The sequence below is a fragment of the Megalobrama amblycephala genome, linkage group LG9 (assembly GCF_018812025.1).
Source record: "Megalobrama amblycephala isolate DHTTF-2021 linkage group LG9, ASM1881202v1, whole genome shotgun sequence".
NCBI lineage: Eukaryota > Metazoa > Chordata > Actinopteri > Cypriniformes > Xenocyprididae > Megalobrama > Megalobrama amblycephala.
In genome coordinates, this window is record NC_063052.1 from 36570389 (window position 1) to 36592459 (window position 22071).

At 36.2% G+C, this 22071-nt stretch overlaps 1 long non-coding RNA gene and 2 pseudogenes across 1 annotated transcript; 1 reads left to right on the plus strand and 2 right to left on the minus strand.

Moving 5' to 3' along the window:
- LOC125276154 overlaps positions 1–7169 on the minus strand; it is an 18425-nt pseudogene extending 11256 nt beyond the window's left edge.
- On the plus strand, positions 1611–2260 carry LOC125276212. Its single transcript, XR_007186597.1, has 3 exons — positions 1611–1660; positions 1787–1915; positions 1994–2260. It is a non-coding gene; the product is annotated as an uncharacterized LOC125276212 (long non-coding RNA).
- A 3343-nt stretch (positions 7170–10512) lies between the features above and the next one.
- The window catches only part of LOC125276116, a 29994-nt pseudogene continuing 18435 nt past the window's right edge, over positions 10513–22071 (minus strand).

Genomic DNA, 22071 nt, shown 5'->3' on the forward strand with positions numbered 1-22071 from the left:
TTGACGAAAAATACTTCAAAATACCAGGCTACATACAGCATTTCAGTGTGAATCGGTTCATTGTTCATTTGTACTCTGAGTTGAGGATCAGCATTCTTGTGCATCATTTGCGAAGTAAGTCTCCTGTGTCCCTCTATCTTGATGCCACTGGTGGTGTAGTGTCAAAAATTCCAGAACAGCCAAAACCGGTGTTGTAATATGCGCTTACTCTTCCAGGAAATGCAGGTCGAGATGCACCACCACTGCCTATTTGTGAGATGCTCTCCAATGACCAATGAAGCACTCAGTACCACCAATCACATTTTGGCTCATGCAATTCACTTTGCATTTATCAAAGTACAGCCAAATAAAAATTCACCAGGTCGAAACTGATTATAGCTGGGCTTAAATACAAAGTGTGATGCTCGCTTTCAACAAAGAGCACATCAGCACTTACCTCAACAGAGCATATGACTTCTGCATGAACAAAAAAAATCAGTGGATGAAATGAAGTCATATATTGTACTACACATTTGCTCTGCTCACATCCTGAAAGCTGTCAGACAGGCAATCTGTAGGCAAACAGATGACAAAGGACTGAGATGCTTTGCCACATCTGCTTTTGCAAGACTTCAAAATGCCAGCAACATGACTTAATCAAGAAAGGTGTTCCATGCATTATGTGCCTTGCTCACAACCCAACAAAACACAGACCTCGTCAAAGAAAGTCTGCGTATTTTAGAGAGTGTCATTTCAAGATCCAAAGAGGAGCCACTGGAAGAAAATCCCCAATCTGAAGACTAGGAAATGTGTGAAAGTGAAGACAGAACACATGCAACGACCATCAGTGGCAAATCACCATTCTATGCCTTTTTTCAGCAGATTATGAAAGAGGTGAAGGAAGAAATGGTTGATGATGACACAGGGTTGGCAAAAGAAGACAACCCATACTTTTGTCCAGGCATCCTCACAGTCCTCTTTGGTATACCTTGCTATCTTTCCTCTTTGGAGTGGCTTGCTGTTGGGAGACCTGATGGATGAATGTCATGAACAGTACAAAGAAACAACCAAAAACAAGAGATGCCAACTGTCACATTGAAAGGTGGTTTGGAATTGTCAAACATTCCATAATGCATAAAGAAAAAAATGTCAAACCAGGGACCTTCATAAGAAAAATGCACAAGTCTCTACAAGCGAGGTATACAGAGCATATCATCAAGCATGAACTTCCTCAAAAGCTTTTGCGGCAACCTGAGGCACCTTTGAACCTTGATCAGTCTCAAGAAACTTGGAAGAAGGAAGAACGTTTCCCATCCACCAAATCCAAATTCTTTTCTGTTCCACATAAAATACCTGCTCCCCAAAAAGAGGATCAAGAAGGATGTGGAAGTGGAAACTTCAAGTTCTGATGCATGTCAGCCTCCTGCAGATGGACTCCATGTAGATGAACAGGTAATGAAGTCATTAGAACAAAACTTTAAACTATTAATTGCATATATGAAGGTACGCTATTATTTACTCTATGAACTTCATATCATTACAGATCCAGATGCTATTGAAGAAGAAGGAAGATACAGAGCTGCTAGTAGCCATTGTTCAGTCTCCTAGCCAGGATCTCGAGTTCCTTGTACATCACAAGGAATTCAATGCACTGAGGCCACATGAATGGTTATTTGGAGAGGTACACATTACAGAACAAAAATCTAAATGCATAATTACAATTATATTTGTATGTAACAGTAAATGTTGTCCTCAATGTATGTCAATCAAGTAATGTGATTCAAATTGAAATGCTTTCTCATTTTAGACTATTGAGTGCTATTTCAGAACTGTACTTAATAAGGAGGATGCAAATCTCTACCAGTTAAGCCATTACACCACAGGTGTCATTTTAAATGGCACAAGAGAGCAGATGGAACAGCAAGGATTTTGAAAAGTGAGTGCAACTACTTATGATATTTAATTTTCACATGTACACTGCACAGACATGATCTTTTACATTTTTGATAAACAGGTCAACTTAGAGCAATATGATGGGGTCATCACTTTTGTCAATATCACTAAAAATCACTGGAGGTTTGTGGTAAGTAAAAGAGTGCTAATTTCAATGATAAGCTACTACATATGCCCATTTAGACATGTTTGATCTTTCAGTGACATTTATTTGCTAATTTATTTGTTTCTTTTTATCCAATTTAGTTTGTATATGCTCAGACTGACACCCTTTTCGTGCTTGACTCTCTGACTGGTACAAATGAAATGAAACTAAAAGGCATGCCAAAAATTCGGTTATGATAGTCTGTTTTAAAAAAAGATATTTAGCATGTGTAGATCCAAAACAGTAATACTTTTTTTACTAGCAAGCGCATACCCTTTCTGCTCTTTGTTCATGTATGATTATATTTGTGGAGTGAGACATGCTTATATTATGCTGTATTATAATCAATTTTACTATAATAAAATCTTCTTCAAAGGCAACTATACATTAGTGCTTTACTTTCTTATTATTTTGAACATTATTTTGTTTGTTTTTATAAAAAAATTCATAATCATTTATAGTCATGTATGTAGTTGTCATTGATTTATCATTATTATGGTAGTACTTTAAAACATAAATAATTCACATAAACAAAACATAAATGACTGGTTAATCAAACATACTCAAACATACTCATAGTGTTTAATATAGTAATATTTACTGTAAAAGTGTAGTTTGTACCCTTAATGTGTAGTAAAGCTATTTTGTATTGACACACTATTAAAATTAATATCTTTGGAAAAAAGCATCATATCAGTCTAAAAGCAGTTGCAAAATATTTATCTCAATGTAAAGAACACACTTATAGTGTTTAATATAGTAATATTGACTGGAAAAGTGTAGTTTGTACCCTTAAAGTCTAATAAAGCTATTTTGTATTGACACTTCTAAAATTAATTTCTTTGGAAAAAAGCCTCACATCAGTCTAAAAGAAGTTTACAAATATTTATCTCAATGTAAAGAACATAGTCATGGTGTTTAATGTACAAATATTGCCTGGAAAAGGATACTTTTTACCCTTAAACTGTAATAAAGCTATTTTGTATTGACACATTTCTAAAATTAATATCTTTGGAAAAAAGCATCATATCAGTCTAAAAGAAGTTGCAAAATATTTATCTCAATGTAAAGAACACACTTATAGTGTTTAATATAGTAATATTTACTGTAAAAGTGTAGTTTGTACCCTTAATGTCTAATAAAGCTATTTTGTATTGACACACTTCTAAAATTAATTTCTTTGGAAAAAAGCCTCACATCAGTCTAAAAGAAGTTTACAAATATTTATCTCAATGTAAAGAACATAGTCATGGTGTTTAATGTACAAATATTGCCTGGAAAAGGATACTTTTTACCCTTAAACTGTAATAAAGCTATTTTGTATTGACACAATTCTAAAATTAATATCTTTGGAAAAAAAGCATCATATCAATGTAAAAGAAGTTGCAAAATATTTATCTCAATGTGAAGAATATAGTCATAGTGTTTAATATAGTAATATTTACTGTAAAAGTGTAGTTTGTACCCTTAATGTCTAATAAAGCTATTTTGTATTGACACACTTCTAAAATTAATATCTTTTGAAAAAAAGCCTCATATCAGTCTAAAAGAAGTTGAAAAATAGTTATCTTAATGTAAAGAACAGTTGAAAAGTGTTTAATGAAGTCATTTTAACTGAAAAAGTTCAGTATCAAAGGTCTAAGTCTGTTTTGATGGACACACATAGTTCCAGTTCAATAGCTTTTGAAAACACACTCACAGCCTTTCAAAAGAAGTTGTAAAATATTTATATTAACGTAAAGAACAAATGAAAAGTGTTTAATGATAATTTTAACTGAAGAAGTTTAAAACATAAATGACACACACAAACAAAACATAAACGACTGGTTAATCAAGCTACTTAATACAGGGTTTCAGAGTAAAAGTAAAGTTGGCCGCATATTCACAGATTCCAATTTCCCGGATCAATAACGTGTGCGCTAAACGCTGTTACTGCACAAATAACACCTCTTTTTAATCGTAGTAACATAGACAAGCAGCAACAGCCTTATTTTCCTCAAAACCAGCTTTCATCTGCAGTGGAAAACACGCACTGATCTCTATACGCACACGGCTAAGAGACAGAATGAAAGGAACCGTCTGCAAAGTCCTACGAAACTCCAAATACTTTACTTCAAACAGTCAAGAACCTCACTGTAATACAATGTTGGTGATTTCTGTGCAGGATTCCACACCACCCCCCTTCACCGCTGGAAAAAAAAAAAAATCACGAACGTAGGCTATATAAAGGTATCTGTCACATCTGGAATGATGATCTGGCGTGGAATGATCATAAAATCTAGGCTAGGCAGGTCAGTTAACAAAATACCGTTTAAAAAATTACTATTAAAACGTGGTGGAAAACATTTGTATCTTTCATTTCCAATGTGTATATCGTAATGTATTACCTTGAAAAATATTTATTGTCAAATGTGTTGAATGTAAAGTCCTCTGAGGAATTACACCATTCAGTGTGAATTTATCTGAGAATATTCTTAAATAAGGAAATCTATTCAGTGATTGGTCCATGCCTATGTCGTCATCCAAAATACCATTTGTGGCACAGCAAGTGTCGTGAATCATCTCTAAGACGCTGACGCTCTGACACTTAAGATGTAGTTCACTTAAATTATGACTGAGATGCTTCATATGTAACTTTTAAGCGCAGATTTGAGGCAAGATTTTTTTCAGCAGCGTTCTTGTGAGTAATTGTCAGAGGCTTGATAAATATGGGTTACCATGATGGTGATTGGTGGTTCCAGTAGTTGGCCACTAATCGTTTAAATGTTTGGTTTATGTTTGGCTGCTGAATCGGTGTGTGTTAAAACACAATTGAAGCAATAACCTGAAGTGGAAATATATGAGCAGAATTATGGGTAGTTCTTTTTTAGGTGTCATTAATTATATCTTGTTTTATCAATGAGTTTGAAATATAATAATTAATATGAGCCCTTAATATATTTTATTCGCTAATCCGGTGATAGTACAACACGGATTATAACTGTACTGCAGGATTGAAGGAAAGAGTACTCTAATGAGAAATATAGATATCAGTAATCAGCATATGAATCTCAACAATGGTGACAATAAACAAAATATTCATAAAGATAAATTCGACATAAAAAGCGAATAAAACACAACAAAAATCACAGCAAACAACTATCGTTTTCCAACAATAGTTAGAAAAAAATATATTGTACAATTCAGTTGCATTATTTATTAATAGTGTGATGCATTCTGGGAGTTTTTTTTTGTTTACCATGGTACCCAGCATGCATTGCGGCATGAAACTTTGGTCACCGTTACTAAGAATCATGGGTTGATTGTTGATGTGTTCTTGTGTCACTGCAGAAAAGACTATTTATTTTATTAATATAGTACATGTTAACAATTACATTCAAATTAACACTTGATAGTAAGGAAAATCCACGATTCTTATATAACCATAATTTCCGATCTTTCATCTTTTCATAACATTACAATTATCGATATACTGCAAACATGTTTGTTAAACAAACTGTCTCAGCAATCAAAGAACGCCACTTATAACAAAACTTTAGAGACCAATAAATGGAAACATCAATCACCATCACGGTAACCTTAAATGAAAGAAATATAAAAGTTGTGTTAATTATCAATAAGAACTGCTGCAGACGTCTGACAGAAATAAATGTCAGTGAAGTTAGTAATAAGTGAAGCTGGTAATGATGTTTGTGGAGTTCTTTAATCCTCCTCTGCTGAGATATTAAGAGATTTAATGTATTTTGCCTTCAGTTGATTTCAGGCTGGTCGATTTGTTGCTATAAGTTGCTCAATTACGTTGTGATTTCATTGCGTGATGACATCATCACGTAGCCACAAACGCAAATCTCAGTTTTTGTGAAGTAGACACATAAAAAATAATTTTGTAATATGTTCAGATTTTGTAATATTTCAATGATGATGTGTTCATAAAAAAAGGATATACAAATATAATTTGTAAAAGTAGTAACATCTTTATGATCACATAGCCTATTACTTTTTTTAAATGCAGTAGCCTACAAATTGGGTGAATAAACATTGTGGTACCCTACCTTTCTCATAAATGTCCAGTAAACCATCTTGAAAAAAAGTTTTTACACTACTTTTTGAAGTGTTCACCCAAGTTAAACATCCTGTTTGCTGTTATACTTTGTGAATGCTTGTCAATAATCTGATTGATTCAGTACCATGGACAGTGATAATTCTGCAGGACTGTAAACATCCTTCAATGCACATGATTTGTGATGTTGTGAGAGTTTATTGTTAAACGAAGGTGTCATACAACAGGAAAATATAAAAGATAGTTTAGAAGTTTAGCCATTTATTTTATTTAACACGTGGAGAACACTGTTTTTATTACCACTTCAAACCAGAGAAACAGAGGTGATTAAAACAGCAATACATGGGCTGTATGTTCTGTAGGTATAGAAACAGAAACAGAAAAATATCTATATTCTATATTGTACATAGTTGGATAAAATGTAGTTGTCTGTTTGCACAAAATAAAACAATATCGAACTTTTGAGACGCTCCCTATGTGGTTTTCCGCACAACATTGGACATTCAGCAGACATTCAGCAAGTAAGTAAGCGATTAAACAATATATGGCCGTCTTGTTCGATTCTGGAAAATGTACAGATTGATAATAATTAGCTGTGAATAGCATGCCATGCTTTGTATTTGCAAATATTCACTTCAAAGCACATATAATTAGACAAATCTTAAACGCGGAAGTCCGAATGTGCGAATATAAAACCAACTTTACCGAAGTTCAGTACAGCTCGCGCTGTGTGCACGCGGCCTACTCAAAACGGCTCAGAAATTAATCATTTTAGAAACTTCAACATGTCATTTACATTATATTCTTATTAATATCTGGAATTTCACTCCCTAAAGCAGAATAGAATCATATATTTATTCACATAAGGAAGATTACTCACAGTGCTTCAACACTCTGGGATCCGCTCCGTCTCTCTCTCTTCTCTGTCTCCGACGACATCACTTCAGGCTGACGCGTCGACTTCAAAAGCTCCACTTTCAGTGCACTCATTCACATTTCCAGTTAGATCAATGGATTTTCTGGAGTAACTGTCTGAGGTGCGTTTCCCGAAGCGAACTATGGTCGCAAGTTCCGTCGTTACCATTAGAGTTCAATGGGACTTACGACCATGGTTCACCAACGATGCTTTCGGGAAACGCACCCCTGGTCCGTCTGTGCTGATCTGCTCTGACTCGCTCTCATCTGCTCACACTGAAAGCAGCGCCGGCGCGACCAGTGGGCGGGACTTATGAATGCGCCGCTACTATTGGCTCTTAGGGGTGTCTCTCATTGCAGCACGAATCAGTGATTGGATGAATCTCTTTTTCTTCTAGAATTTGTTTTCCTTTTCTTAGGTTACCCGGGTTACACATCAATTAATCTGGGCCAGAATCAGATCTGATTTCAACCTCTTTTTAAAGTCTTTAAAAGCTCAATGTTACCATAATTGTTACAGCCACACCAGTTCATTTGAGTGCGTGTGTAAACTTCTTGCTGTTTTTTTGCATAGTGCATATTAGAGCCCTGCGCGGGACTGTTTTCTTCATCCCGCTCCCGCCCGCGCCCGCCGAATTTCTGACCATTACCGCCCGCTCCCGCAACGTATGTGTTACACTCCCGCCCGCTCCCGCAATATGTATGTCCACTCCCGCCCGCACCCGCAAAACTTTGATAATTTATTCCCGCACAATAATAGAGATGCATTGATTTTGTGTCTTCTCCCGTCCCGCAGGAAAAAAAACACGTATTTGTATTGATATTATTAAAGAGATTCATGGGGTTGTTTGTTTCGTTTCCCTGGCCTGCATTTAAAAAAAAAAAAAAAAAAAAAAAGACAAAACACACAATACATTCAAATATAATTTCGTTTTTATCAAAAACTTTGCACATAAAAATAGACTGCTTTGCAAAAAAATATACATAATATGATAAACTAGGCTACATGAAAAACAGCAGTTTTACAATTATTAGCCAAATGTCGCAGGTACTGTTTGAAAAATACAAATAAGAATAAAAACATTAAAACTTAGGCAGCCTGCTCAATAACACTGGCATCATCACGCCTCTTGACCTAATTAACAAATGGCAACGAGGGGCTGTGCTCAAAAACCAACACTAATAAATAACATAAAATAAACAACGTTAACGAATGAATTTAACAAATGAATCACTTTGTTTGCAATATTGCTGTGGAGGAAGAGAATGTTGCTGATCGACTGCGGTCCCAATCCCGTGAATGCCCTCTCTGACGGTGCACTAGATCATGCGAGAATGCTCAAAATAAAACGCGCGAATTTTAAGAATTGTTTCCAAGTGTCTGACTTGTCTTGCTTTGCTTTTGTCATTAAAAAGCCGCTTTAATTTTCCTCTCAACTTCATTTGTTGACCGTTTCTATTACTCGCCAAATTCCACCATTCCCCGCGGGTCTCCTGCAAAGTTTTCTGACCGCCCACTCCGGCCCGCAGCAAAGGTAAAACCCATAGACAGTAAAAGAAATGGACACAGCGACCCCATTGGAACTCAATTGAGACAAGTGAAGCCCATTTTTAGCGATTTTTAGCACTTCCGTTTCTGACGCGCAGACTCAAACTAAGCTTGATGACGTCCGCAACCTGTCTGACAGATGTAAATCTTCTAGTAGCTGTGCGTGAAAACTGCCATCGTTAATCTTGCAGAGACGGCGAGCTTGAGCGGGGAGTTCTTTGGCGTGAGTAAGCAGGAGTAATATTCTGATTAATTATTTTGTATAGTATTTTAAAATGTAACGCCAGTACGCCATCTCTCTTGACATCTCCCCGATTGCCTGCGAGCTTCTCCTCCTGTCTGTACGGTAATTTCTCTACTGTGCGACAGAGAGTCGAGTGGTTATGACGCAATCGTTAGCCTATTTTTACAAAAACTGTATCTACGGGGCCATAATGTAACATAGAAGGTAATGGAGCCCTTTATACATTGTCGTGTATCTTTAGAAATAAATAATGGACAAATGGAGTCTTTAAACGCCTCAGATGTAAAGTTATTCACTGTCAAAGTGACGCCAAAATGAATGGGAGTCAATGGGGATGCTAACGCAAGTGAAGTTCTGCTACAAGATGGCGGCACCCGGCCGACTTCAACTTCCGGTAGACTTCCTTGGGCACTGGTAAAACCGCCCGCTCCCGCGAGATTTGCGTTGGGTCCCGCGGGAGCCCAAACCCAATGCAGCCCTCTAGTGCATAGGAGCCAAGTGTGATTTTTTTCTCCTGACCCTTTAACATATTTGAATCATGTCCATGATTTTTGTGTTCACATTGCTAATGCGACTAAAGTCACCAAGTGTCATCCCACGTTAAAATGTTAATTTAATTAATTAGTTTTGTAATTAAAATGTTAATTTTGTAATTAATATATGTAGGGCTCCACTTAGGACAAGATAAGAGCGAGGGCATGAGTGAAGTACAGCCTCATACTGATGCACTATGTTTTATACACATCTTAAGAGATATGGTGGACATTCATAGGCCTATTAAATTTGCATTATTTTCCTATGTTTTTACATCATGAAAATCTGTAAGACTTTAGTTATATGTGGGACATATATGACATATAGGATTGAAAATACATAAATATTATGCAATTTGTATATGCGGTTTTTGCAGCATATATGTCCCCTATAATATTCTGTTGGAACATATAAGAATCACATATGTTTTTAACAAAACTTTTCCATATGGGCATCCATCACTGAATCTGTGTCCTTCATACTGAAGAAGAGTAGGAAGAGTTGAAACAGTAATATTTTTGTTAAGTGAGTTATAAACTGTTCAGGATATTGTAAGGCTACAGTCGTAATAATGCTATACAGCAGAATTATAGTTTCCAGTTTAAGGTGTAGTTAGAAGGCTATATGAAACACTAAGAGATCAATGCAGTGCTGAAGAGACATTTAAAATGTGTCAGTACATTGTGGAGGTGTATGTGGTTGTGTCACTTGTCACTACAGGATGATCTGGAGGTCCACCAGCGAGACAAAAGACAAGACACTCTCAACACACATCAAGACTGAAAGTTAGATGATGGTAGTGATGTCACAGTTGTACAGAAGTAGAATTGTTAAGCTGTGAGAAAGCATTACACTCTTATTGAAACTTGTGTTTTAAATATTTACCCAGAGATAGAAAAAAAATGTTTTTGTAACATTGTATTTTTTTAAGTGGGGGAGGGTGTAATGGTAGTAACATTGGTAGTAAGATTTTACATGCAGTTTCACTTTGTCAAGTAGAGATGGGAGAAAAAAATGGGATGAAATTATGAAACAGATATTTATGGAAAAAAAAAACATTTATTGAACAAGCATATTTTTACATTAAAATATGTGTAATTATAGATTACAGAACAAAAACATAAGAAATAGCAGCACATACATAATGTTTTCAGATTTAATTATTAAGATTATTACTTTCATCTACTATTTCATATTGGGGTGTAAATTCATTTATTGTGATTGACAGGTGTGATGATCAGTGGAGTTGAGTTTTTACCTCCATAATTAAGGCATGGGCTAATATATGGATAGAGTTTGTCAGTGAAAGACTGACCAGTGAAAGAGTAGATATGAGAGCTGGACTCCACATCATAAAAGGAGACCAGACCCTCCTCATAATCCACAAACACACCGACCCGCTGCGGCTTCACTCTCAGACACAGAGAGACAGGAGAATCAGCGCAGGCTTTATATTCATTCTCATTCCTCAGCTGTACAGTCCAGTATCCATCACTGGGACTCAGTGTGATCTTTCCCTTCCTGTCAGTGGATTCACTGGCCACTCCTAAAGTCCAGGCAGTCTTTTCCTTCACCTGCACCTCAAAATAAAATCTCCCTGAGGAGAATCCCTCCTTTCCCAGGACACATGGACATGCATCAAATCTCTCTGGATTGTCTGGGAGTTTCTGCTCAATGTCTCCAACTCTCACTTGTTTTCCATCATCAGACAGGATGAGTTTAGGATGAGCTGTATCAGGATCCAGAGTCACATCCACTGAGAAAACAGAGAATATGAATCACAACTTAATACAGACATTCTGTGAAGTTTTAATATTTAATCAGTGTTTAATCATCCTGTTGGTCAGTGATGAAGCTGTGAGTATATGAATGTAATCTAGTGTAGTTCAGACACACACTGTATATATGAATGAATGAATGAATGAATGAGGCATTTATATAGCGCTTTCCTATGTACAACTGTACACCCAAAGCGCTTTACAATCATATCAGGGGTCTCTCCTCATCCACCACCAGTGTGCAGCATCCACTTGGATGATGCAACGGCAGCCCAGTACAACGGCGCCAGTGCGCTCACCACACACCAGCTGTAGGTGGAGAGGAGAGAGAGTGAAAGAGACAATTTAAATGGATGGGGATTATTAGGAGGCCGTGATTGGTAAGGGCCTATGGAGGGAATTTTGGCCAGGATACCGGGGTTACACCCCTACTCTTTATGAGAAGTGCCATGGGATTTTTAATGACCACAGAGAGTCAGGACCTCGGTTTAACGTCACATCCGAAGGACAATATAGTGTTTATTGAAACATAACTGTACCTTCATACTGCTGCATCCTCTTCAGATCTGTAGAGACACATGACAATAAAACATCATCAGATCTTTGACATGTTTATGTGTGGAATTATAGACAAGATTTAAGATTATATTTAAAGAATTGAGTACAATATCATGTTCATCTGATCAATGTATGTGTCTTTGCTGATATTAGAGAATCAAAATGAAACCCCTATTGCTTTGAGTGTGAGCTCTTAATATTTCTTAATATTTTTTGTGTGTAATGTTACTCATTACTTATGAAGTGGATTATTGTTGTGGTTATTTAGAAAATACAAATCTATAAACATTAAACTTATAAACTTAAAATTAAAGCTCAGCTCTCCAAAGCTGTTGGAGCAACAAGGTCTGAAATTCACTATTTTTGATTAAAGTGTTTTGTTTCACTATATTGCTTCTAAGAAGCTTTTCAGTTATGCATATGAATGGATTTCATGTGGTTGATTAACGTTTTTTATTTCACTAGCGTTTATAAGAGGCTTTTCAATAATTATGGCCTATATGGCCCCTCGTATCTTAAACCCTTGATGTCCTTCAGTTTGATTTGATTATCTTCTGCTAAACATTTTATCTAAAACATATTCACAAAACTTTTGTGAGACAGCTGAAAAGACCAACAGAAGATTACAGAAAGTTAATGTTTCTTTCTATAGTTTCTCATCTAAACATGTTTGCAGATGTACTAAAGTCTCATGGATGTTGAACAATAATTCATATTATATTATAGTTAGTGCTGGGCAATGATTAAAACATTTAATCACATGATTTTTCTGGGAATAATCACATTATAAACAAAATTCTATAGTGAGTTCAAAAGTTATGTATTGCACACCTTTATTGTAAAAGTACTGCTATATGAACAAATGTGCAATAACATTTGGTTTGCAAACATAAATACAGTGCTTTTTTACAGCAGTATTCCCATAGTCGAAGTTAAAATATTTCTTGTAAATCGCAAAAAGTTAGGCATTATTCTTCCATAGAAAATCATTATAAAACGCTGACAACATTACACGTTCAAAAAGATGTAGTCCTAAACTGCGTTTTAATATCACCGTCTTACTGCATTAAGCTGCCCTCATTTAATGTTTTCTTTTATAATAGGCTCTATGGAAGGAAAACACTTTAGCCTACTATACAGACAAGAGCCTAGAAGATGAACGTGAGGCGCAAAGTTTCATATTCAGGGCATTTCCTCCCTTATAGTGACTGTTAAAAAGAAAACGCTCCATGCTCTCATTGGTTGAGATGCGTGATAATGCCAATCCAAAGCCAGTACTGATCAACATCCCACTGTTTGTCTGTAAGCAACACTTTCAAATAATAACTAGAAAAAACTGTTAATTAGTCTGAGGCTTATTTCACTTTTGTTGAAAAGCCTTTTACATTTGACAAAAATAGAACTTCTGTTTTTTGTTTTTTTGTAAATACAAGCAAGCAAGAAAATGTAACACAAAAGTAACTTAATTCCATAAAAATTAACGCAATTAGTTACTTTTTCAGGGACTAACTCAATATTGCATTACTTATAAAAGTAACTTTCCCCACTGCTGATATTTAAAGATGATAAATATATGTATCTGTATAGTGTATTTGATATTGACATACCATTTAGTGTGAGTTTCTCCTGTACAGTGTCCTGCAGTTGAGTCAGAGCTCTCCTCAGAGTCTCCAGACTCTCATCAGTCTTCACACTGATCTCAGACCAGTTCCTGGTGTTTCTAGAGCTGCACAGGGATGAGTAAATCTACAGCAGGAGAGAGGAGAAATCCTTCAGCATGGGGAGTGTTATGGTGTCATATACTGCATTATCATTGATCAGAGAGATGTTGACTGACCTGTAGGAGGTGGAGGTGATCTTCAGTGTGTGAGAGCTGCTCCAGCTCAGTGTTTCTCATCTTTAGCTCAGTGATCTCCTGCTCCAGCTCTTCAATGAGCTCTTCCTCCTGTTTCTCTGCTGCTTTCTGCTGCTCCTCCATCATCTCCAGCAGTTCAGTCTGACATCTCTCAATGGAGCGGATGAGATCAGTGAAGAGCTCGACACGGGCTGCTTTCTCCTCCTCTGTGTTTCTCTGCTCAACCAGGACAATCAACACGTTATTAGTGGTGTTTGATAAGACAAGAATAAGTGTTACTATTGATCATACTTCAGTGTTTTTTTTGGCAGTTTTCAAAATATGATGAAGTATTAAACTTCATCCTGCACCGTTTTCACTGAATGATTCCTCAAATCATTGTCTTGATGTGGAGAGGTGTGCTATTATATATACAGTAAGTGATCAAGTAATCACAGCCTTGTTGATAGACAGAGTAACAGTGTGATTGTGAGTAAAATATTGCTTTATACTTTATACAATGACTCAATAATCTATGTTTAGAACTTCACATAATTACATCATTTTAAACTTACTTTTCTGACTTCTGCTGAGTGTTTGACATCTTGAATCTTCTTGATTCTGTCCTGGATCATCTGCTGCACGTCTTTCTGTGTCTTCATCAGTTGAGTCTAAAACAACACAATATATTTTCATAACTGATCCATTTATATGAAAGAGTATGTGATTCCTCATGATAAAAGCCCTTTAGTTTTGTCAGTAACTTCTACCTTCTTCTCTTCACTCTCCTCTTCTATAGGAACAGTGTTGTGGTTCTTGTGAAGTGCTTCAGTGCAGGACAGACACACACATGTCTGATCATCTCTACAGAACAGCTCCAGAGGTCTCTCATGTTTCTGACATATATAGTCCTCCAGATTCCTCACAGGATTGATCAGTTTGTGTTTCTTTAAACCTGCCACTTTCAAATGAGGCTCCAGGTGAGTTTCACAGTAAGAGCTCTGACACCCCAGACACGACTTCAGGGCTTTCAGCTTTCTTTCCTCACAGAAGTCACACAGAACTTCAGCTTTTTTCAGAACTTCAGGTTTTTTTCTCAGGACTTTTCTTTTTATAGTGATCTACGAGCTCTCTGAGTGTGGTATTAATCTTGAGATCAGGTCTGATCTTGAATGTTTCTTTACAATATGGACAGTTGCAGGTCTGGCTGTTGTCCCAGCACTTATTCAGACAGGTCTTGCAGAAGTTGTGTCCACATGGAGTGGTGACTGGATCAGTGAACACGTCCAGACATATCGAGCACTGAAGCTCCTCAGTCAGTGGACCGCTGGAGGATGACATCACTGGACAGAGAAATGAAGAAGATAAATCCAGCGTTAGCGTCAGTTCTTGCAGGTCACATCAGTCAAGCCCACATTAGCTGACTCCCAGGTGACTTACGTCAACCTTTAGGAATATGACGCCTATCACAGCATCCATATATAAGCTCCTCAGTATTATCAGCAGCTATTGCATTCCTCAGGAGCAAATTACCCTCCTCCATCCCAAGCTCCTATTTTCTTCATTCAGGATTGGCCTAAATCAAACTAATTCTTGAAATATGTGTACATGTTAAATTATTGACATGATATCTGCATATGTTGGTTCTGTTCTGTTAACCTAAGGGGCTTATTGCTGCTCTCCCTGCTCTTATCCATGCTAGGAGTCCACACAGGGAGTTCTTGCCCAGAACAGAACCATACCGCTAATACAAACTGTATGCTAACTGTCAGTCATCTTTGGCAATAATGATCCTGACAGAAATCATCTACACAAGTCTAAAGTTTGAAGACAAATTCAAGTTTCTCATGATCTTAGACACATTTTGTTTGAAGTGCTTCTGTGTAAATTGTTGAAATTATGATGATAAAGAAAAGGATTTTATCATACAGATGAGTTATAACAGAGAAGGAAAAGAATCAACAAGTTTAAAAAGAATCCCATGATTCACCTCATGAAGTTGGTTGAATGTAAAGAGCAACTTTGAAGAAATAAAATATGATTTCGCAGATATATAAGAGATCATGTACAAGCTGATCATTACTGCAAAATTAACCCAGACAAGCTGATCAGTACCCTAATGTGAAGTAGTACTGTACATTTTAAATATCACCATATGAGAATAGTTAAAGTCATTCATGCACTAATTCATTATTTTCTGGGTTATTGACTTACATGAAGGAAAAGTGTCAATACTGTTTCTCCTGGTTTTTCTTGCTTTTGTTGATGTTGTTGAAGATTCTGCCATTGTTCTTTCCCTCTTCAAGCCTTTTCAAGAAATATATTGTATTTCACAATATTATTATGACCAATAGATAATCTAAGTCTATTTGCTCCTTGTAATACTGTATTTGTTTCACACACAGTATTTGGTCACTCAGGTTTAAATGAAATCTTGCCTCAAAAGTCAGATTTGGGTTTACTTCATATTCTCTCATGACCATTTAATAAATATTTATATTAAAGTGTTAAAATCTCATTGATAGTGAGTGAAACAATCACTCCTCATACAGTGATTGACTCAAACTCACTGAACAATCTGAACTTTGACCTGCTGTTTAGATCAGAAACAACAAGTACAAAGTAGGTCATATACTTATCTATGAATAAATATATATCTCCACAAAATAAACAAATATGTGTGACCAAGTGTAGTTTGTATGTAAGTATAGTTTTAATGAATATAAATGTGATTTTGAGCTGCAGTTTAGCAGGTTTGTGTTCAGTCTGTCTGCAGCTCATTTTATTTCCTGTTTCTTTAGTCTTTATATAATGTGACAAAATGATAGAAACACCAAACTTTACATTACAACCAATCAAATGACACTTTTAATACAATTCTGATATCATTTCAGTGCAGTAAACTAAAGTAGTTGAGTATTTGACATGCTTAAACCTGATTCAGTTCAACTCATTCCAGTTCAACATAAACTCTACTAAACCAGATCACTTCCATTAGAAACCTGTTCAGCTCAATCTCTCTTATATTTCTATCATTACCTGTGAGTATCAGATGTGTCCACAAGACTCTTTGAACAGCTCAATAAATATTCTGTTGTTTAAAGAGGTCGATCGTTTCAGGCATCCATATTGTTGTTGATCAAGTTACTTTCACTTTCTCTGAATCTCTCTGAACTCCAGTGATGTCAGAGCTCCTCCTGTATTTACACATTTACATTTGTCTCTGTATTCAGTGTGTTGGTTCATGTGTTTCTGTTTGTATTGGGACTGATGTTTCTATCCAGGGACGTGCACAGGAATTTTGAGGGGCAGTTGCTCTGACCTAAAAAAAGGGCACTCCCCTACCAACACCCCCCCTCACGGGCTATATGAAGGACTGAGAATAACCGTGGTATAAGCGGAATAATTGACTCCGCTTCGAGTCGTGACCGAATCACCACCTCAGGTGTGCATTATTTTTCTAATAATTCAACGGCCCGTCGTCAATTATTCCTTACTTGAATCACAGCTTAAATAGTGTTTTGACATCGACAACCCAAGTGCATTTTACCTCAAACTTGCGTCTAGTTAACTTTCTAAAGTAGCAATCGCTTCTCAGGTCGACATTAACACACTGACAAAATTATATTCAGAATTAAAAATATTTTTATACCACTTTTTAATGTGTGATTGAGTAAAGGTTTTCACGAGATACCAACCTTTCGCGAACTTGCTTCCAATACTCGTTCTCATGGAGGGGCTGTGCGCGCGCGAGACGCGAGTATGTGAGAGACGCGTGAGTGAGAGACGCAGGGAAATGAAATGCAGCTGAACGTTTGCTCTATGAAAGACATTGACAAAGACGAAAACTAAGGACATTTAAGCTATAATTTTATTTTAGTTAGTTTTGCCAAACACACATTACAGTTTTGGTTAGTTATCGTTTTTTTGTAATGCCTCGTTTTTATTTTTATTTCAGTTAACGACGATGTTTTTTCCCACCTACTTTTCGTTTTTTTTCGTTCGTTTTCGTTAACGATTATAACCTTACTCACCTTTCCGACAACGTTAAGTCGTCTCACCCGACAACCGCGACAATCTCCTTCTAGTGCCGCTCATGCAGGCTCAGCTCAGGTGCCGGTCGCGTGCAGCGCTGCAGCCACGTAAACAGAGTTTGCCCTTCCCCTACTCACTTTCACTTTCGGACGGGTGCCCGAATATGGAAGTGAATGAGGCTGTGCGATTTTTTTTATTTATCTAGGCCTACGTGAAATTCTGTATCCATTGTACGATTTTTTATTTCTTTTTTTCCCACCTTGGAAGAGCAACTTGAGTCGAGAAGGGCATATGGGCAGTTGCCCGGGCAACCTGAGCAACCCCCCTGTGCACGTCCCTGTTTCTATCAGATCTATAATCTCAGTGTTTGTATATATAGCTTATACAAGTAGACCAAAGAAGAAATACTGTATGAATTTCTAAATGTCTTTTGTGATCCACAGAAGAAAGTCACTCGGGTTCAGAATGACATGATGAGGAAATGATGACAGAATGCTGCTCTTCCTTTAAAACATCTTCAGTCTTTTCAAACATAATTGAGGTTGAATCCCTGTGTTTGTCAGAATGATTCCTCTGTTGATCTGTTGGGAGAAAATAGTTTGACACACTTGAACTGTTAGTATGTAGAAGCTCAAACTAATGTAATGACCTCAGAGAATCGTTATTTAATTTGTTTCATGTCTTTGTTTATTGTAGGTAATTTGCACAAATAATATAATGTAAAGGGGATAATCATAGACTGTAGGAAAACTATGAGCGTACTGGGAAAAGCGAACGTATGTGGAGAAAGAAAAGAGCGGAGGGGATGATCCAATGTATGCAGAAGAACCATTGGATGCACCTGGAAATGAAAGAGTGTTTCAACAGAACATTCTATTACCTTGTCCATACCTGGTTGATAAGCGGGGACAGCCGATGTTTGTCTGGAAAGAAAAGGATGTCAGAGGGACAGATCAAAACAGGAAGCATAACCATGACGGATACTCACCATGTCAGAACAGACAGTTCCAGTGACGAGGAGTTTAACTTGTGGGTTCAATGCAGAGAACAGGAACAGATCTGGATCCACCTGTAGCAGAATTCCACCCTACACTGTAAAAACTAAAGGTGCCTCAAATATCCTTTTGGATACTCAAGGAACTTCAAAATGTATTTTAAGTGCCTCAAAGCTCTTTCTCCTATAGTGGGGTTACTGGTGGAACCATTGACAGTCTATACAGTTCTTGCAGGTACTTATAGGATCCTTTAAGCACTTTGTATTCTGTTCTGAGGTTCTGGAGTCACCTTTTCATTACTATGAGACCTCAAAGTGCTTTGGGGGAAGTTCGAGGAACTCAAATTCTATAAAAGGGTTCTTGTAAGATCTGTAAACATTTACATGGTTCCTGGAAGATCTCTTTTTTTAAAAGCCAGCATCTAGAGGAACCCAAAAGTTCTGTGAGGCCACAATAAGATGTACAGCTTTGAACATGTATTATTATTATTATTATTTATTTATTTATTTATTTATTTATTATTATTTTTTTATATACTTAAGTTTGATTAAGTAGCCTATAGCCTACATAGGCATACATTTATTCTGTATATTTTATAGATTAATTTAAAGCTTAAATAATAATAATAATAATAATAATAATAATAATAATAATTATTATTATTATTATTATATGAAAAAGAAACAAGAGGAGGATAAAAATGATTATGCTGTCACGGAACTGCTGCTATTCCTCTGCTGTCATCGCTTCAGTGATCCTCGCGCTGCTCGCGCGCACAAAAGCTCACCTCATCATCATCATCATCGGATTTGAAAGTAACGGCTCCCCTCATCAAAGCCTGCCGCCGCATCCGCGGTTTGCTCGGCTATCCGTTATAAGGTTTGTAAACTCGAAATATAAACACGCAGTCTACTCACTATATGTGCAAACACATACACATTATCTTAATTTATTATACAATACTATGTTTTTACAGTGTTTACCCCTTAGTATGTCGTTAAGAATGATTTAGCCGTTTTAGCTGCCATGCTAACGAATCTAATGAACTTTACGCTACAAACGGAGTTCATTGACTTATTGTCTAAGATTTTTTTTTTTTTTTTTTGGTCATTCAACGTAATTGTGTTTTCAAATTGCCAACATTACTATGTTTGCTGATACCTGTCGTCATTGGCTTTTGTTATTAGGCATACAGAATAACACAAATGGTTAATATAGTTTTTGTTTATTTACTACAGATTCTCTCCAATAGTACCCTTTTAAAGTTCTTTACTGGCCAGTACATTTTTATCTTTTAATGTTGTGCATGGATATAATCAGCTTTGTTATTTTGTAAACCATTTCTGAAATAATCTCGAAATGTTAGAGTACCTGAACCATGTAAGTATTGAATTACAATTTTCTGTGTGAAATTGTAGCCTATGTTTGACTGTGTACTTGTGTTTTTAACTTTACCTACCTACTGTAAATCTAATTTCAATGACAGTTTGGGAGATATTCACAGATCAAGATATACAAGGTGCTGTAATGTGGTGAGTTTTAGAAGTAAGGTTAAGGGATATTAATTTAATTTTAAGCTGCTCTTTTCCATTTATCAAAAGTGATTGGGTATAGGAAACTTCAAAATTAACTTAAAACCATTCATACACTATATTCCTAGTTTTTAGAAGCCATACAATAGCTATTTGTGATGAACAGACACAAATTTAATCCATTATTCTCTGAAAATCTTCCCTCGTGCTCTCAAATCTCATTCACGTTACTCATATAAATAATATGACAGGTATGGCATCAATGATGCTAGATGCCTTTTTTCTTATGCCTTAATCATTTGCATTTGAATTTAAGACATTTGAACTTGAAATTACATCTTCAAGTTTAGTCTTTTTTATAAAAACAAAGAAAGAAAAAAGAAAGATATTGTGTGGCTTCAGAAGACTTACAACACAACTCATAACACATGATTTGTGCACTCGTATGATACTTTTTAGGATCTTTTCTTGGACATTTTTGGAGCTTAGAATATTTATCCATTTTACATAGATTGATGCATTGAATTGAATGAGACTTGAATTGATTAATGAATGATTTACACAATTTTTTTTCTGTTTGTGTTTCATGCAATGAAATTGAACAGTGACTGCATTATGCCTGAGATCTGCTTTTGGGTTCCACAGACAGAGTCAAACAGGTTTGAAATGTTACAAGGCTGAGGAAATTATTTTAATTTTACAACTATCACTTTAATAATGTTACTAACAGTAAATTTTGTACTTTGCAGGGATCTTGGCCTAGTATACTGAAACAAAAATCCTCCTGTAGACCTGGAAATTGAAGTGCCTGGATCATCCACCAAAAAAGAGGAAAAAGAAGCCTAGCAGAAAACAAAGCTGCTGTACCTTTTTACTTTTCTGATTAATTACCTCAAATGTATCTTGTGAAGATTTTATTATTGATTGGATTTTATGTTGCCGCGAGTAAAGGTGCAGTCACATTTGTGACATTTCTGTGAAATCACGCAGGCAAAAAGGTCCATTTATCATTTTTAGCAATATAGTGACGTATTATATGATGGAGCTCATATAGGAGTCACTTTCAGTCAGCTTTCTGTTGGTCAAATCTGGCGAATTTGAGTAACCAACTTGGACTCATAGTGAAATTTTTGACCACACATGAAATTAATGATTGTGTGGATTTCTATTGAAATTACTGGAATTCATTCTCCAAACAGCAGCAAATTTTACTGCACCTTAAAGGGTTAGTTCACCCAAAAATGAAATTTCTGTTATTAATTACTCTCCCTCATGTCGTTCCACACCCGTAAGACCTTCGTTCATCTTCAGAACACAAATGAAGATATTTTTGATAAAATCCGGTGGCTCAGTGAGGGCTCTATTGACAGCAAGACATTTAACACTTTCAATGCCCAGAAAGCTACTAAAGACATATTTAAAACAGTTCATGTGACTACAGTGGTTCAACCTTAATGTTATGAAGTGACGAGAATACTTTTTGTGTGCCAAAAAAAACAAAATAACAACTTTATTCAACAATATCTGGTGATGGCCATTTTCATAACACTGCTTCATGAAGCTTTGAATCTTTATGAATCTTTTGTTTTGAATCAGTGGTTCAGAGCGTGTATCAAACTGCCAAAGTCAGTGGTGAACCATTGAAATTTCGAAACACTTATCACGTAATAAAGCCTCGTTTACTGAAATCACATGACTTTGGCAATTTTATATGCGCTACAAACCACTGATTTGAAACAAAAGATTTGTAAAGCTTCGAAGCTTCATGAAGCAGTGTTTTGAAATCGCCCATCGCTAGAAATTGTTGAATAAATTCGTTATTTAGTTTTTTTTGGCGCAAAAATAGTATTTTCATCACTTCATAACATTAAGGTTGAACCACTGTAGTCACATGAACTGTTTTAAATATGTCTTTAGTAGCTTTCTGGGCATTGAAAGTGCTAAATGTCTTGCTGTCAAT